The sequence below is a fragment of the Macaca nemestrina genome, chromosome 4 (genome assembly GCF_043159975.1).
Source record: "Macaca nemestrina isolate mMacNem1 chromosome 4, mMacNem.hap1, whole genome shotgun sequence".
NCBI lineage: Eukaryota > Metazoa > Chordata > Mammalia > Primates > Cercopithecidae > Macaca > Macaca nemestrina.
This window is the reverse complement of record NC_092128.1, coordinates 33,655,614-33,670,396: the sequence shown is the minus strand read 5'-3', so window position 1 is coordinate 33,670,396 and position 14,783 is coordinate 33,655,614. Positions and strand designations below refer to the sequence as shown.

The following is a 14,783-nucleotide window of genomic DNA, read 5'->3' as shown; positions in this document are numbered from 1 at the left end:
CAGTACAATTTATTGGACTTTTAAAAACCAAATTGATATGTTTTAATTATATAATTAGTAAAATATATAAACCAGTAAATGTGTCATTGTAGATAATACATATGCTCAATATCAACATAGAGCTAGCTGATCGTGTTGATGTTGCACAGCAAGATTTTTATTCCATGGCCCTTAGCTCCATGATGTTTACTTTGATTTTTCTCTTTTAATACATTATTCTGAGCTCAGACATTGATTCTACCACTATATCAACAATCACACAAAGAAAACTCTCTTAATTTCATTATCCACATTTGTGAAATACGGGTAGCAATTTCATTGCTTCATAAATTTTAGAGGGATGAATAAATAACTGGTTTTGAATCAGGAAAGTGCACTTATTAACTTAATGTGTAGGAGAAAATTACTTAAACCCTTATAGTCACATATTACTCATTTGTATACTGTAAGTCTTAATAGTGGTAAAGATGAAGTAACATAACTTACAAAAATGCTTAGATTAGTGCCTTATTGGTATCGTTTGGCTGTGTTTCCACCCAAATCTCATTTTGAATTGTAGTTCCTATAATCCTCATGTGTGGTGAGAGGGACCCAGTGGGAGGTAATTGAATCATGGGGGTGGTTTCCCCCATGCTATTCACAAGAATAGCATATGAGTAGATAGTGAGTAAATTCTCATGAGATCTGACAGTTTCATAAGGAACTCTATCCTTTGCTCAGCTTTCCTTCTTCTCCTTCCTGCCACATGTGAAGAAGGATGTGTTTCTTTCCCCTTCCATCATTATTGTTAAGTTTCCTGAGGCCCCCCCAGCCATGTTGAACTGCGACTCAATTAAGCATCTTTCCTTCATAAATTACCTGGTTTTGGGTATGTTTTTATTAGCAGCATGAGAATAACTAATACACATATACATTGTCTGTTATAGTAATCTTTTGCTATGTTATTACTACTCTGTAAGAGTCTATTTGTTGAACAAACCCAGATTTCACTATATTCTTGTGATGAGCAAAATTATCTTAATAGTAAATACACAAATGTGGGAGTTTACTTTTATAAGTCAAAAATTTTAAGTAGATATTTCTTTGAATGTTTGTTTTAAACACTAAAATGATTTAATTGAAATTCCAAAATTTAATAACTTGAATTTAATAATTTGCCTCCCGTCTTTGCTTGGCTTTCATTCTTCTCCTTCCTGCCACATTTGAAGACATATTGTACATATGTTATTTAAAATAACCATTATTGCTAAAAATGCCAGTGATCATCTCAGCCTTCAGGAAGCTATAATCTTCTGCGAGTGGAGGGTCTTGCCTCAATGTAGATTGATGCTGACAGATCAGGGTTGTGGGTGCTGAAGTTTGGGGTGGCTGCAGCAATATCTTTAAATAAGACAACAATGAAGTTTGATATATTGAATGACTCTTCCTTTCAAGAAATATTTCTATGTAGGATGCAATGCTGTTTGATAGTATTCCATCCACTGTAGAACTTCTTTCAAAATTGGAGTCAATCTTCTCAAACCATGCAGCTGCTTTATCTACTAAGGTCATCTAATATTTAAATCCTTTGTTATCAGTTCAACAGTTTTCATATTTTATCAGGAATCTTTCCTAAAAGACATAATCTGAAGAAACCACTCTTGGCTCATCCCTAAAAAGCAATTCTGCATCTATTCATGTATTATTATGAGGTTGCAGCAATGCACTCACATTAGTCATCCTCAGACTCCTCTTCTAATTCTACTGCCCCTGCTATTTCTACCATATCTGCAGTTCCTTTCAGCACTGAAGTCTTGAATGTATAAAGTTATCCATGTGATTTGAAACCAAATTATTCCAAACTCCAGTTAATATTGACATTTTGACCTCTCCCCATGAATTACAAATACTTCTTTTTTTTTTTTTTTTTTTTTTTGAGACTCACTGCAAGCTCCGCCTCCCGGGTTCACGCCATTCTCCTGCCTCAGCCTCCTGAGTAGCTGGGACTACAGGCGCCCGCCACCGCGCCCGGCTAATTTTTTGTATTTTTAGTAGAAACGGGGTTTCACCGTGGTCTCGATCTCCTGACCTTGTGATCCGCCCGCCTCGGCCTCCCAAAGTGCTGGGATTACAGGCGTGAGCCACCGCGCCCGGCTTGAATTACAAATACTTCTAATGACACCTAGAATGGTAAATTCTTTACAGAAGGCTTTCAATTTACTTTGCACAGATGTATCAGAGAAATCACTATCTATGGCAGCTATAGCCTTACAAAATGTTTCTCTTAAATAATAAGACTGGTACACCAGTGTACAAAGTGTACACCAGTGAACACGTGAAAGGCAATAAAGTAAAACAGTCTTACTACTGCTATAGAGAAAGTTTTAGTGGTCCAGATAGAAGATCAAACCAGCCACACCATTACCTTAAGCCAAAGCCTAATCCAGGGTCATTCTACTGTCCCTGCTATTTCTACCATATCTGCAGTTCCTTTTGGCACTGAAGTCTTGAACATATAAAGTTATCCATGTGGTTTGAAACCAACTTATCATTAATGATTGATAATAAGACTTGAAACTCAAAATTACTATTTGATTTATAAGCTGCAAATGAATCTTATGTTAGCAGGCAGACAAGCAACAGCAATCTCCTTATACATATCCATCAGAGTACTTGGGTGACTAGGTGCATTGTCAACGAGTAGTAATATTTTGAAAGGTATGTTTTTTTCTAAGCAGTAGATTTCAACAGTGGACTTAAAATATTCACTAAATTATCCTGTAAACACATGTGCTGTCATCCAGGCTTTGTTGTTCCATTTGTAGAGTACTAGCAGAGTAGATTTAACATGATTCTTAAAAATCCTAGGATTTTTAGAGTTTTCAATGAGCTTTGGCTTCCATTTAAAGTCACCAGATGCATCATCCCTTAGTACAAGAGTCAATCTGTCACTTGAAGCTTTGAATCCAGGCATTGATTTCTCCTCTCTAGCTATAAATGTCCTAGATTGCATCTTTTTTCCAGCAGAAGCTTCTTTTATCTACATTGAATATCTGTTGTGTAGTATAGCCACCTTTGTTAATTATCATAGCTAAGTCTTCTGGATAACTTGTAGCTTCTACGTCAGCACTTGCTGCTTCAAATTGCACTTCTTTCTTATAGACATAACTTCTTTAGTTCTGCAGCCAATTACAATAGTAACATCAAAGATTACTGAGCACAGATCACCGTAACAGAAAATAATAATGAAAAAGTTTGAAATATTGGAGAATTACCAAAATGTGACACAGAGACATAAAGTGAACACAAATTCTTGGAAAAATGGCACTGATAGACTTGCTTGATGCAGGGTTGCCACAAAACTTCAACTTGTAAAAACTCAATGTCTAAGAAATACATTAAAACACACTACAATAAAATGAGGTATGCCTGTGTCTAATAACAACAGTAAATATCTAAATTGATAAGGTAATAAACTATGAGAAATATCTATGAAAGCAACTCAATATAACCAGAATGTTTATGAAGAAGATACAGGAAAGATTTATTATGTTACAGTTTCCTATTCAAAGCAATTATTGAATCATTTTGTACCCAAGAGGAGCTCACCAAGTTTCTGGCAAATTGTTTGTCATGAACTGAGCATTAACAAAGTCAAAATATTCACTGAAAGTGTGTGGAGATTCAGTTTCCTGTATCACTTTTTTTTTTTTTTCCTATTTGAGTATTATGCAAATGATTACTGGCTTTTCCTGAAATTGGAGTCATTTCATAGCTCTTGAATTCTGGGCCGTTTTTGAGAAATTATGACACACAGAAGAAAACTTTTAGATATGGATGACAAATCACCATAAGCAAATAAGCATATAACTATCAGTTACTAAATTCAATTCCATAATATATCTCAAAAATATGTTTATTTTGAGACAGGATCTCACTCTGTTACTTAGATTAGAGTGAAGAAGCATGAGCTCAGCTCATTGCAACCTCCACCTCCTGGGTTCAAACTATCCTCTTGCCTCAGCCTCCAGAGTAGCTGAGAGTACAGGTGCACTCCACCTCGCCTGGCTAAGTTTTGTCCTTTTTGTAGACATGGGGTTTTGCTACGTTGCCCAGACTGGTCTCAAACTCCTGGCATCAAGCCGTCCACCTGTTTGGCTTACCAAAGTGTTGGAATTCAAGGGATAAGCCACTACACCCAGACAAAATTGTAAATATTAACTATGATATCAAAACACAGTGAAATTTTTAAAAAGTTAGGGAGACGAAAAAATTCCTCTGGGAAAAATAAAGCAATATTATGAAGAAAACTTATCTGCAAATTTGTTAATATCAAGACACATCCAGCTACCATGCACTCAGTGGATGATCCAGGGCAATGAAATGCAAATATTCTTTGAAATTGAACTGACTCTTTAATAGTATCTTATATATGTTTAATAGAACTAGTATTTTCACTGATTTTTAACTTTACACTTTGAACTTTTTCAATATCCTTCTCATTTTAACTAAAAATAGTTTACAGGTATTGGGAGTGGAGGAGGCAGTCACAATCATAATTAAAGTAAGAGGATTATCTTAGTGTACCTTAAGAAATCTTCCCTATGAGTGGGCTTAGAAAAGCCCATAGACATTGATGAGAGCAATTTCCAGTTCTCCAACAGGGGTTCCCTAGGTTGTCACCACTGATGAGCATTTAAGAACCGCAAATGTGACAGTTCTTTGGGCTAGATTCCTGGTAAATACATTGCGGAACTACTCACTATAATTGCTAAATGACCTTGTAAATCTGACTTTTATCATTACTGATAGTTTAGTCCTGTCAGTTTTAAATCATGATTATTTAAAGGATTAAGAAATGAAATAAAGACTTTATTTTTTACTTCTTATTTCAAGCATCATTATAATTTTTCAGATAAACTTTTCTTAAATTACAGTGCAACATATGAATGAGTATATATCTTAAGAATGTGTAATCCAGTTTGCATATCAATGACCATACCAAAAAACCACCTTTGAAGCAGACATTTTCTTCCCATTCCAGGGATGACAACAGTCCCAATACTATGAAAGGAATGTGCTTATTTACAAACTTAATTTAAATATCATTATGCATTAATACTTTTTAAAGTCTGAATTCTTTTACTCCATGATATATTTGTAAAATTTTTTAAAGTTTTGGTTGTAGTTATAGTTTCACTCTGATTAATTTATCTTATTCCATTATATGATGATACCACAAAATTACTAATTTATTCTATGGTTCATAGGTACTTAGGTTGTTTAATTTGGGGATATTAATTTAGATATCGCTCTATAAACATGGAGCACATGCCTTTATAAAATGTAGGTATGCATTGTTGAGCATAGAAATGGTAGTGTTTTGTTGATTCACAGGTGTAAAAATATTACCCTATAGTTAGATACGGCCCAAGAGTTTTCCAATGTGGGTGTGTCAAGTTGTACTCCCATCAGCAATGTTCAAGAGTTCCTGCTGCTTCAGATATCCTTTTTTTTTAAACTTCTAGTTATGTGGTGGGTATGTAATCATATCTAATTACTTTTATCATCAGGAAAATTCAAATTAAAACTTTTTGTAACTTTTATTTTCGGTTCAGGGTATGTATGGAGGTTTGCTACATAGGTAAATGGCATGACATGAAGGTTTGATGTAAAGATTATTTCATCCCCTAGGTAAGTAGCATAGTACATGATAGGTAATTATTTAATCCCCACCTTCCTCTCACCCTCCATTCTGAATTAGGCTCCAGTATCTACTGTTTCCTTCTTTGTGTCCATGTGTACTCAGTGTATAGCTCCCACTTATAAGTGATAATATGTGGTATGTGGCTTTCTGCTCCTTCATTAGTTTGCTAAGGATAACGGCCTCCAGTTCCATCCACATTGCTGCAAAAGACATTATATTCTTTTTTATGGTTACATAGTACTCCGTGGTATATATGTACCAAATTTCTTTATCCAGTGTACCACTGATGGGCATTTAAATTGGTTCCATGTCTTTGCACTTGTGAAGGGTATTGAGATGAATATATGTGTGCATGTGTCTTTATGGCAGAATAACTTATATTCTTCTGGAAACGTATTCAATTATGGGATTGCTTGATCAAATGGTAGTTCAGTTTTAGGTCCTTTGAATAATTGCCAACTGGTTTCCACAATGGCTGAGCTGATTTTTATTCCTCCTAGCAGTGCATAACTGTTCCATTTTCTCTGCAACCTTGACAGTATCTGTTAGTTTTTGACTTTTTATTAATGGTCATTCTGACTTATGTCAGATGGTATCTCATTGTCATTATGATTTGCATTTCTCTAATCATTAGTCATCTTAAGTATTTTTTCATATACTTGTTGGACACTTGCAATCTTCGTTTTAAAAGTGTCTGTTCATGTCCTTTGCCCACTTTTTAGTGTTTTTTTTTTTTTTCTTGTAAATTTGTTTCTGTTTTTTATAGGTTCTGGATTATTAGACTTTTGTCAGATGCATAGTTTGCAAAAATTTTCTCCCATTCCCATTCTATAGGTTGTCTGTTAACTCTACGTTGTCTGTTAACTCTCTCATTTTTTTTTTTTTTTTTCTGTGCAGAAGCTCTTTAATTTAATTAGATCACATTTGTCAATTTTTGTTTTGGTTGGAATTGCTTTTGGTGTTTTCATCATGAAATCCTTGCCAGGGCCTATGTCCAGAATGATATCCCATAACTGGTATTTCCTAGGTTTTCTTCAAGGGTTTTTATAGTTCTGGGTTTTACATCTAACACTTTAATCCATCTTGAGTTGATTTTTTTGTGTCTGGTATAAAGAAGGGGTCTAATTCAACCTTCCGCAAATGGCTGGCCAGTTATTCCAGCACTGTTATTGAATAGGAAATCCTTTCCCCGTTGCTTATTTCTGTCAACTTTGTTGAAGACAAGATGGTTGTAGGTTTGTAGTTTTAGTTCTGTGCTCTCTATTGTGTTCCATTGGTATATGTGTTTGTTTTTGTACCAGTATCTAGCTGTTTTGGTTACTGAATCCTTGTAGTATAGTTTGAACTTAAGTAGTGTGATGCCTCCAGCTTTGGTCATTTTGCTTAGCATTGGTTTGGCTATTCAGGTTCTTTTTGGCTGCCATATGAATTTTACAATAGCTTTTTCTGTGAAAAATATCATTGGCAGTTTGATAGGAATAGCATTGAATATGTAAATTGCTTTGGTCAACATGGCCTTTTTTTTTTTTGAGACAGAATCCCACTCTATCACCCAGGCTGCAGTGCAGTGGCACAGTCTTGGCTCACTAAAACCTCCATCTCCTGGGTTCAAGTGATTCTCGTGTTTCAGCCACCTGAGTAGTTGAGATTACAGGTCAGGCAAATTTTTGTATTTTTAGTAGGGATGGGGTTTTGTGTGTTGCCCAGGCTGGTCTGGAACTCCTGGTCATAAGTGATCCTCCCTCCTTGGCCTGGGAACACAGGCGTGAGCCACCATGCCTGGCTTAATATTGCCATTTTAACAATATTAATTCTTCCTATCTATTAGCATGGAATGTTTATTTGTTGGTGTCATCTCTAATTTCTTTCAGCAGGATTTTGTAACTCTCGAGTTACTCTTTCCACCTCCCAAGTTAGCTCTACTAATAGGTACTTTAGCATTTTTTTTTGGTGTGTGTGGCTATTGTGAATGCAATTGTGTTCTTGATTTGACTTGGACATTGTTGATGTATAGAAATGCTACCGATTTTTGTACATTGATTTTGTATCCTGAAATTTTGCTGAAGTTGTTTATCAGATCTAGGTGCTTTTGGGCAGAGACTATGGGGTTTTCTAGTTATTAAATCTATCATCTGCAAACACAGATAGTTTGTCTTCCTCTTCATATTTGGATGCCTTTTATTTCTTTCTCTTGACTGATTTTTTTCTGGCTAGGACATCTAGTATTATGTTGAATGGGAGTGGTGACAGTGGGCACTCATGTCTTGTTCTGGTTCTCAACGAGAATGATTTCAGCTTTGGTCCATTCAGTATGACATTAGTGGTGGATTTGTCATAGATTGCTCTTAATTTTTTGAGTCATAGTCCTTCAATGCATAGTTTGTTGACAGTTTTTAACAAGAAGGGATGTTGAATTTTATTGACAGCCTTTCTTGAATCTATTAAGTTGATCACGTGGCTTTTGTTTTTAGTTTTGTTTATGTGGTGAATCACATTTATTGATTTGCATATATTGAACCAAACTTGCACCTGTAAGATAATGACTTCATCATGGTGGATTAACTTTTTGATATGCTGCTGGATTCAGTTTGCTAGTATTTTATTGAGAATTGTTACATCTATGTTCACCAAGGATACTGGCCTGAAGTTTTCTTTCTTAGCTGTGTCTCTGCCAGGTTTTGGTATTACAATGATACTGATATCATAGAAGGAGTTAGAGAGGAGGTCCTCCTCAGTTTTTTGGAATAGTTTCAGTAGGAATGGCACCAGCTCTTCTTTATACATCTGGTGGAATTAGGCTGTTAATCTGGCTTGTCTAGGGCTTTTTCTGGATGGTAGGTTTTTTATTACTGATTACATTTCAGAACTCGTTATTGGTCTGTTCAGGGTTTCAATTTCTCCCTCATTTAATCTTGGGAAGTTGTATGTTTCCAGGAATTTATCCAGTTGTAAGTTTTCTAGTTTTTGTGCACAGAGGTGATTATAATAGTCTCTGAGGGCTTTTCATATTTCTGCTGGATTGCTGGTAATGTCCTCTTTGTCATGTCTTGCTTATTTGGATCTTCTGTCTTTTTTCTTTTTTGTCCAATTAGCAATCTATTAACCTTATTTATTCTTTCAAAAAGACAAATTCTGGTTTCATTGATCTTTTTTATGGTTTCCACATCCAATTTTATTTAGTTTCTCTATTCCTTTACTTCGAGCTTATGAGTGTCATGGCATGCAAGATGGCTCACTTGAAGACAGCATACAGTTGGGTCTTGTTACTTAATTCATCTTGCTACTCTGTGCCTTTTAATTGGGGACATTTAACCCATTTACATTTGAGTTTAATATTCACATGTTTAAATTTGATCCTATCATTGTTTCGTTAGCTGGATATTACGCAGACTTGATTGGGTAGTTGCTCTATAGTGTCAAAGGTCTATGCACTTAAGTGTGTTTTGTGATTGTTGGTAACAGTCTTTTGTTTCCATATTTAGCATTCCCTTAAGGACCTCTTGTAAAGCAGATCTGGTGGTAATGTATTCCCGTAGCAGTTTCCTATCTAAAAAGGATTTTATTTCTCATTTGCTGATGAAGCATAGTATAGCTGGATATGAAATTCCTGTTTGGAGTTTCTTTAAAAATGCTGAATATAGGCCCCTAATCTTTTCTGGCTTGTAGGATTTCTGGTGAAAGGTCCACTGTTAGCCTGATGGGGTTCACTTTGTAAATGACCTGCCCATTCTCTATAAATGCCTTTAATACTTTTTCTTTCATGTCCACCTTGGAGAATCGGATGACAATGTATCTTGGTGATGGTCACCTTATATAGTATCTCACAGATGTTCTCTGCATTTCCTGAATTTCAATGTTGCCCTGCCTAGCAAAGTTGAAGAAATTTTCATGAATGCCATCCTCAAATATGTTTTTCACATTGCTTTCTCTCTCTCTCTCTCTCTTTCTTGACCCAATCTCATATTTTTCATAGATTTTGTTGTTTCTTTTTTACTCATTTTTGTCTGACTGAATTAATTTGGAGAATCTTTTCTCAGTTTGGTCTGTCTTGCTGATTATACTTGCAATTGTATTATGAAATTCTTGTAGTGGCTTTTTCAGCTCTATCATGTCAGTTTTTGTTTGTTTGTTTGTTTGTTTTCTTAAAATGGCAATTTTCTCCTTTACCTCCTATATCGTTTTACTGTATTTCTTGGATTGTTCGGATTGGGTTTCCATTTCTGAATCTTCATAATTTTTGTTCCTATCCATATTCTGAATTTTATGACTATCATTTCAGTGATTTCAGCTTGGTTAAGAAGCATTGCTGGGAACTAGTGCAGTTATTTGAAGATAAGAAGACACTGGTTTTTTGACTTGCCAGAGTTCTTGAGCTTCTTCTTTCTCATCCATATGGGCTGATGTTCCTTTAAACTTTGAAGTTGTGGTTGTTTGGATTGGGCTTTTTGCTTTTATCTTCTTTAATGCACTTGAGGGTTTTATTGTGGTACAAAGTGGGGTCAGTCCATTGGTTTCATTTCTTGTAGATTTCAGGGGGCCAAAGTTCAGCTTAGCACTCCTGCTCTCATGCTCTAACTCCAGGGGGCTTGTTTGGGGCCTCTGGTTTCATTCTCTGGCCCCTTGAGGTTAGAAACTGCTGCACTAGAGAGGCAAAGGCATACCCAGTTCACTGGCCACAAGACTCCAGTGGAAGATGCTGATCAAAGCACTTCATCAGACTGGTGGCAGTTGGATCTATGCTCACTCACATGGGCCAGCAGCATGGGTAATACAGCAGGGTACACATGTATCAGTTAGGCTGAAGCACTGGTGGGAGTAGGGCAGTGGCATCCTTGTGTGTATTTGCACCAGCCCAGATGTTTCTTAAGTTAGCTATACCAGAAAATGAGTTGATAACAATTGAGGAGGCTGGGAAGTCCAAGATCAATGTGCCAGCAGATTTGTTGTCTGCTGAGGGCTCATTGTCAGCTTCAAAGGGGCACATTGTTGTTGCATCCTCACATGGTGGAAGAGGTGAAAGGGTGAACATCTTTTTATTTGAAAGTATTAATAAAATAATGTATAATAATTGCCCCAAAATAAAATTTTTCCATTCATATGTTGTTTTAAAATGTAAGGAAATAACCATTTTAACCATTCTCAATATTGCTGGGATCATTCATATCACTTATTTTTTTGTTTTAATTTAACGAAAAAGTTTCTATTGTCAGGATGGTAATTTAGATGTTTAAAACTTTAGAAGCTATGTTTCTTCTTTCATGATTTGCATAAGCTAAATGAATTAATGTGGGTATGAAATAAGTACACGTTATTATCAAATATCAATTTGCAAAACAAACTAGAGTATGTGTATGTAAACAAAATAAATGTATACATACATGCATATACACATATACACATGCATCTATATCTCTATCTACATCTGTATCTATAGCTTTTCACTTTAACAAAAGTTTAAGTAAATATAGTGCCTTATCAGTACATTACTTTTGACATGGTTATTAATGTTTCCTTCAACAGCTAAAATGATCCTTGGTAAGTAGGAAACTAAATAGAAAACTGAGGGAAAACACACCCAAATGAATAGCAGGCTTAATAATTAATCTAATTCAGCAGCCTTTACAGTTGAATAGATCTAAGGATTTATTATTAGTTGGACGTCACCCATGTATATCATTTTCTATAGATTGAACTAATGAATTTTTTACTTTTTCTAAATAACTTTTCATAATTTGCAGAATTTTATAAGGATCTTTAGTAAACACCATTTTCTAAGTAAACTGGATTGTGGTCCTTGCCACTTAAAGATTTTTGTATAAGCTTAAGAATGGTGTAAACATTGAGTTAAACTGCTTAGTCATATAAGATTTTCTAGCCTACCAGCTATGCTAGAATTACATCACTTGTATCTGAGCAATTTGTATGTTTATCTTACTTATCAAAAAGCTTATTTCACAATTTCTTGCTAGAAAGCATAAATCAGTTCATGTTCCATCATGTATTGTCATTTTTTTGTCATTCTATGACATCACCATTTTTGTTTATTTTATTTCTTTTTCAAAGAACTTATAGTTCTTATTTATTTATTTTTTATTTATGAGACAGGGCCTTGCTTTGTTGCTGAGGCTGGAGTGTAGTGCTAACTGCAGCCTCAAACACCTGGGCTCATGTGATCCTACTGTGTCAGCATTCCAAGTAGCTAAGACTATAATCATGTGACACCACACCCCACATTTTTTTTCCAGAGATGGGATCTTGCTATATTGCCCAGGCTAATCTCAAACCCTGTCCTCAGATGATCCATCCACCTTGGACTCCCAAAGTGTTGGGATTACAGAAGTGAGAAAGTGCTCCTGGCTGTATTGTACCTTTAAATATGAGTATTCTGTTGCTTCACAATTCTCTGTTTCTTATCATTTATACTTGATAAGTTTCTCCACTCAGTATTCTGAAACTGCAATTTTGTTCTAATTTGTGTATACTCAAAATCATTAACTTTTCTTATATTTAAACATTGACTGTGTATCTTTGTTAGCAAATTACCAGCAATATTCTTGTTAAAAGTAAAGCTACTAGTTAATTCTTAAGAATGTATATTATCTGAAAAATAATATAAGATAGTAAAACAGTCTTCTTGTCAGTTATTATTTTATCATCATGAATATTTTGATCAAATATTTCATTTAATATTTTACTTCCTACAGATTTATCCATAATCAGGCATTTTTAATTTATTTTATGTCCTTAAGAAATTGGTTTAGCTCTGTAAAAATCTAATAGATTTAAGACGCTATTTGAAATATGTAACTTTTACCGGCAGAAAATATCACAGAAAGCAGAGGAAAAAGTAAATTAGTAGTAAAGTCAGGAAACCATTAAATTATAACTTTTATAGAATATCATTTCTACTGTAGGTTTTTTTTCCCTTGAATAATTCTTACAATTCACATTGGAAGGAGAATGAAAAATAACATTTTCCCTTTATTCGTTGAATTAAAAAGTGCATTCATGATGTTCAAACATTATTTACTATTGCTGTACTAGCTAAAAAAAGGAAATATGCCCAGAGTCAAAAAGAAATGGGGACAGGTTTAATGGAAATTAACGACTAGAGTCAACATTATTATACATTTAGATTCTCTCTTCTTTCAGTCTTTGTTCTCCATTTCAGAAAATTTTACATGTAATATAAAAATATAGGTGTATTTGTTTCAGGCAGATGTTCACATTCTCTTAGCTTAGTGACCCTGGGACTAATAGAAGAAGGTATGCAATAGAAATGAATATACATAATTGAATGGGCACACATTTTTCAGCAAAAAGAAACCCATGCATACCCATTGACATGTGAAAATACTTTGCAAAATTATTAGTCAATCTGTGTTTTGACAAATTATAAATGTACAACAAAATCTCTTTAAAGAAATGCTCCAGAGACACTTTGTAAAGAATAAATGCTGTAACTGAAAAAATTTGGCTGATGTTGCTCAGAATTTCAGAATGCTAGGATAGAATGAGGTTCTGAAAAGATACGATAAGATTTTTATTCTTTTCACATTTTAAGATTTTTTAAAATAACAAGTCATCCACAAAGACACGCTGCTTGCAAATTTTCCTTAAAATTCCAATGGATATAAAGCAAATATTGATAGTGACATGTTACCATACCCCAAGTTCAATGTACTTCTCCATATATAGTTGTTTGGCATACGTTTTCCTAGATTTTGTGTTCTCTGCACGTTCTAGTCCATTTAGTGTTGCTATAACAGAGTACCTGAAACTAGGTAATACATAAAGAAAAGAGGTTTACTTACCCCATGGTTTTGCAGGTTGTGAAGCTCAAGATTGGGTGGCTCATCTGGTGAGGGCCACATGCTGCTTCAACTCATAGCAGAAAGAAGAGAAAGTTGGCATGTGAAAGAGGCAAACATGAGGAGGAACCTTGATTTACAACAACTGGCTCTTTCAGTGACTAATGCAGTTCTGCAAGAACAAATGCTCACTGACTTCACTGAGATAGCCTTAATGTATTCATGAGGGATCTACCTCCATATATCAAACACCTCTCACTAGGGTCCTACCTCTCAACATTCCCATGGCCACAGTGAAGACCAAGCCTCAACACGAGTTTTAAAGGGAATAAACCATATTCATACCATAGAAATGCATCAACTTACAAACATGTGTACGTATAATATGCATGTGTATGTGTATGTATAATATGCCCATGTATGTAGCACAGGTTGAGTATCACTTATCTAAAATGCTTAGAACAAGAATTATCTTAGGATTTCAGATTTTCAAATCCTGGAATATTTTCATATACATACCAGTTGAGCATCCCTAATATGAAAATTCAAAATTCTGAAATCATCCAACGAGCATTTCCTTTGAGCATGAAGTTGATGCTCAAAATATTTGGAATTTGGAACATTTCAGATTTCTGATATTTCAGTTAAAAAAGCTCAATCTCTATATGCATATAGACATGTATACAAATGATGTAAACATTTATATCTTTATATAAGCACACATATATAAATTTATACATATATGGATGTGTATTTATAAGTAAAAATAAATATACATATAATATATAGATAATATTTATGTGATTGATATAAATATAATTATAAATACTATATCCTTCATTGTCTAACACTTTTAAACTTTATCAGTATTATGAACTATTAACTTTGGAGTGCTTTTAAAGGTAGTTTTAATAATGAAGTCCCAGCTTAAGTGATATCTAATTTATTAAATAACTGTTAAATGACAACAATTATTATGTCTTGTTATCACTTAAAACGAACAATAAAGTGTGATTCATATTGGTCATTAAATTTCAAAAATTATTCTAGGAGTAACTTTTTCTAAATAAAGGCAAAAGAAAATTTGTTTATAGTATAATTTACTGGACATTTTAAGTCCACTGTTGAACCTACTGCTCAGAAAAAAAGATACCTTTCAAAATATTACTACTCATTGACAATGCACTTAGTCATCCAAGTACTCTGATGGAGAAGTATAAAGAGATTAAGGTTCTTTTTAATTTCTGCTAACACAACATGCATTTACATCTCCATGATTGAAGAGT

At 34.4% G+C, this 14,783-nt stretch overlaps 1 long non-coding RNA gene across 1 annotated transcript in view; it reads left to right on the top strand.

Annotated features, from left to right (window-relative positions):
• The window catches only part of LOC105474880 (uncharacterized), a 60,331-nt gene extending 46,148 nt beyond the window's left edge, over positions 1 to 14,183 (top strand). The window contains exons 4-6 of the long non-coding RNA XR_011621624.1: positions 5,598 to 5,673; positions 11,932 to 12,025; positions 13,516 to 14,183. This is a non-coding gene — a long non-coding RNA (uncharacterized lncRNA). The remainder of the gene's footprint in view (positions 1 to 5,597; positions 5,674 to 11,931; positions 12,026 to 13,515) is intronic.
• Positions 14,184 to 14,783: the final 600 nt, after the last annotated feature.